This window comes from Etheostoma spectabile, chromosome 4 (assembly GCF_008692095.1).
Source record: "Etheostoma spectabile isolate EspeVRDwgs_2016 chromosome 4, UIUC_Espe_1.0, whole genome shotgun sequence".
NCBI classification, from domain to species: Eukaryota; Metazoa; Chordata; class Actinopteri; order Perciformes; family Percidae; genus Etheostoma; species Etheostoma spectabile.
The window spans coordinates 7,869,178-7,873,710 of NC_045736.1; the positions used below are offsets into that span (position 1 = coordinate 7,869,178).

Genomic DNA, 4,533 nt, shown 5'->3' on the forward strand with positions numbered 1-4,533 from the left:
AGGCTTAAACAGGGCAAGTTTTAAACTTGTTTTTAGCATTACAAGTGCCCACCCATGTGAAGTTATTCCTTCTGAGTGAACACAGTGAATTTGACTGCAGTAGATGTGACAGAAAGGCATAAAAGTTATGTTTAATCAGCCAGTGCCCATACTTTTGTTTATTTCCTGTTTTCCGGTGAAGTCCACACTAGTCAAAACATGCCTTTCTGTCACATCTACAGCAGTCAGAATCACTGTGTTCACTCAGAAGGAATCACTTCACATGGATAGGCACTTGTAATGACATTTTGTACATGTTTAGAGGCTAAAAACACATTTGTAACTCAACCTTGTTTAAGCCTGGTAACTATAACTCTGTGCTAACTCTAGTAGGTGCATAACGCGGTGTAGGCAGCACTGACTGTTTTCATTTTTCTTGCTACTGACAGCACTCCAAATTTACAAACAACATACCTACGTGTTGAAATTGACTGGAATTCTCCTTTAAGTGTCACAGGAAGTTGTGGGCCCCTTATGTATTGAGGGAGAAAGTAAGTGTGAGGGTGTGGGGATCAGCAACGATGTCCCTCTCAAAATACACGCGTCTATACTACTAATTTGCCATATACATTTTTAGACAAAACGTATTTACTATTTGGATTAGGTTCTGTGGCCGAGGTTTGTTCAATTGAGGGAAGTGCTACGTTTTTGACAACATTGAATTTGCAGTGAGGTGTTCAGGGTCGGAGACCGGAGTTGGCATCATGAACTAAGTTTGGGCAACAAACGTCTGCTGATCAACGTTTATAATTTATAGTATTTATACAGTATATATTTATTCATTCATGAATAAGATATGAATTAAGTAAACATGGCATTTCTTGGGAGCCAGGGTTTAAGGTCAGAGTTGTGGATGGAATGTAAACCGTAGTTAACCTCTTATTACAGACTATTACTGCATTTTTTATTCAAACCCTAACCAGCATCCTTCCCCTACCTTAATTAAGTGTTTACCGAACCTTATACACTATTTGCCATAACCACATTCCTCTAACCTTAACACCACCGTAGTTGTCATTGAACATCAATGTTTCCTCTTTTAAAGGGTTGTTTTATGGGATGTCCCGATTGTTGCCAGTTCTCAGCTGATGATGACAATGATTACACCTTCTAATGATTACACCTTCTAATGGGTGACTGGATGATTTTCAGAATATTCCCCATGACAGCGACATTTCCCCTTTTCTATTATCTGTGCCCTTTGGCTAATGTCAAGCTTTCTAAAGTGGCTAATGCCTTTACCCTTTGGTGTCATTCATTCTCGTTTCAGCATCATTTCATGTGTTTAATGTTACATGTCTAGAAAGGGGGATTCTCATTGGTGCAATAGGACCTTATGCAACTATTTTGGACAGTGACGACAGAATACTGGCACGGCTGTGGTTTCTCGTTGTGATATTCCGATGGTTCCCATGGGATAAAGTTTGACTCAATTATAAAAACCAACAACCCACGACCAGAATCTACTCACTCTGGTCTCAATAAACAATGTCCATGAATGACGACACACAATGCGAGTAAAGCCTTCCAGCAGTTTGAAAACAACACAAACTCTATCCGATGAACCAAAATAACCTTCAAATACCAGACCCTGACACCGGCGACCTGTGGGAGCCTTGAAGTAGGAGAGGAAAACTAGAAGATGAGAAGAGAAAAGAGTAGCAGGGGAGAAAAGAAAATCTGTGTGTCTGTCTGTGTCTATCTGTGTCTTTGCTTATGTGTCCTTTGGAGCATCCCCAGGCCTGTCTACTCTGTTCTCTCAGCGGCTGAAGCTGATCTGCTCCGCACTGTGAGCCTACATGGTTTTAGTCAGGGCCGGCACAGACAGACAGCTGCTATTAAACCCTGATTGTTTCAGGTTCACAGGGTGTGAAAGGGTCTGATTGAGGGGCTGTGATCCCAGTGAGGGTGGTCTTTCTCCCCCTCTCTCCCTCCCCCCGTCTTACCTCCCTCTCACTGGAAGATGGGAGGAGAGTGTTGGGGAAGAGGATTGGTGGGGTGGGGTGGGGGGGGATTGCAGGCATCACGTGACATGTTTCTTGCTGAGCGGACCAAAATGGAATCTGGACAAAAACACACCACTTGTTGCTGCCTGCCTCTGGGTACCAGTGTGTCATGTAGGCGGCCAACAAAAAGAAATGAAACAACATTGTTATTGTAGGAGTCTAGATATTTTATGTTCCTGATCTGGCTATAAATGTTGCTTTAGTGTACAGATCAAACATACAATCATCCACCAACTTTTGTTGTACTGGACTAACGGGAAAATTAATTCATCACACTGAATCCAATTGTATTCAGTTCTCTGATATGGCTGTGATAAACCACATCAGTCCTTTCCTTTGACTGGATAGGAGGACAGTTGTTTCCTGTATGGTCTATTTGTTTAAGAGGGTTCCCATTAAGGAGCCTTTTGGCCTTAACACACTTGATAAAGACCAGGGAGGGTGAGGAAGCTCCCCTGCAGAGCTTTTCACACGACATGGCCAAAGGACAAGTGCACTTTCCTCCTTCGAAACTCTTCCCCCGTCTCAACCTTGAGAAGCGCCTTAGTGCGTCTCTGTAAAAAGCTAAATCCCTGCTGTTTGCATGATTATATTTTTGGTTCTCCTGTAATCATACATAATGTCTGAGGTGCTTACAAACTTGTTTTCCAGCACACAAAAGATAGTTCTCATCACACGGAAACTAAAAGTTTCACAAAACACAAACTCCTGCCCAATGTAATCAATTGAAACAAAAATAATAGAACAATTATTTGGTATATAATCCACAATTTCACTTCCAGATAAATTGTCTTTCCCTCTGATGTTTTTGGAGATCTAAAGGCCCTTTGTGGCTTACAAATACACTCTCTCTATGTGTATGTGAGTGTGTGCAAATACTGTTTAGGGAGGTTGTGAGTTTGTGTGCTCAGCACTTCTCACTGTCACTTTGGAATAAAAAAGTGTTTGGCTGTTCTATTGAGTCCAGTGTTGACGCTCTCCAGCCCAGGGCCACTACATAAAGACCAGCAGCCTAATCTTCCCACATTAGCAGCTACAGTCCCCTCATTTAATTAGATTAGATTCCATAATCTATCTCAGATTAGATATGGATTAGGGGAGGCTTCAATGCATGTTCATTTTAGCCAAAAGAAACCCAAAATGCAACAAAAATATTCAAACAGCTTTTGCCAGAGCTTTATCACTCCTGCAGCCGAGCTCAGTGATGATGTTGTTTTGTTGGTGTCCTGACAGAAACTCACATTTGGAAAAGATATCGGCACCTCAAGCATTTCAGGTTACAAGAAACAGCTGTTCTAAGATTGGCTCTGCGATCCTCGGCTGTGCCAGATGATTCTAAACCGTGCCTGTAGTCAGACCCCTAAAAAAAAAAAAGCACTCCCCCCGAGAGATCAACGTATACATGTAGGAAAACTTACATCGTTTATGTCTTAACTCGTTCGTGCCAGTATATTGTCCAAAGACAGAACCAACGCTATTCTGCAATGAGGAGGAATGAATCCACAAAAAGCGGCGTATCACAGTGGCTGAACACATTTTGCTCGGTTAGTAATAGTGAAATAACATGCAACTCAATTACTGCAATTTAGAGTGTACTGGAAGAGTAAACCAGCCTTATTCATTGAAGTCAACGTGTAAAAGTCACGCACAATCACCTGAAGAGATTTAAAGCCAACAGAGGACTTACCAAACAGTCACTAATAACATAATAACACAACTGCAAGTTGTTTGACCACTTCAGAAGGTACGACAGTGATTATAATTGGGCCGAATAATTAAACACAACGTCCCAACCACGAATAAACTCGCAATTAGCCATTTCAGTGGTAGCCTGTGATTTGAAAAGCGAATATGAATCATCAGCACTCCTTACCTCAGGTTAATGCAGGAACACTCAGCATGAAACTTTTTGACTTGATTCCCAGAGTCCTTGGAAGAGCTCAGTGTCCAAGGACTGCGAAAGTCTGAATTCCCAGTAAAGCCTCCCTTCTTTCTCTCTCTCTCCCTCTCTTTCTCTCGACTTTCTGGCAAGACGCACTCGGATGGAGAACTGAATTCTTCAGAGAAACCGACACTATAAACTGTTTCAGACGTGCTTTTCCATAGCTTTTTATTTCAGAGTCACTTTACGCAAACAGTGACAAAATTGAACCCCATGTTCGGGCTATGGAGTCCCTCAAAGCGCCCTGGAGTTGGTTGCACAGCCAATGCGGGAATGCGCACCCCCTTCTCCTCCCTCCCTTTCTCCACAGTCTGGACCACCCCGAAACAGGAAGTTCACTTTTTGTTTTTCTTAAAAAAAAGCACCATGCTGCCTCAGTTTTCCCCTCACTACACTGCATTACAGATTATCCACCAGGCTTTTATATGTTCAATTCCTCGCCCTTTTTCTTTCTGAGTAGGCTAAATACGTATACATAAGTATTGCTTTTATACCGATATGTTAAGTTATATAAAGACATTACAGCATGCATATGTTTGTAAAAAA

At 41.9% G+C, this 4,533-nt stretch overlaps 1 protein-coding gene across 1 annotated transcript in view; it reads right to left on the reverse strand.

Moving 5' to 3' along the window:
• gli1 (GLI family zinc finger 1) overlaps nt 1-4,275 on the reverse strand; it is a 61,818-nt gene extending 57,543 nt beyond the window's left edge. Inside the window, exon 1 of the mRNA XM_032513933.1 lies at nt 3,919-4,275. The gene's annotated coding sequence lies outside the window, so the exon portion shown is untranslated. The remainder of the gene's footprint in view (nt 1-3,918) is intronic.
• Nucleotides 4,276-4,533: the final 258 nt, after the last annotated feature.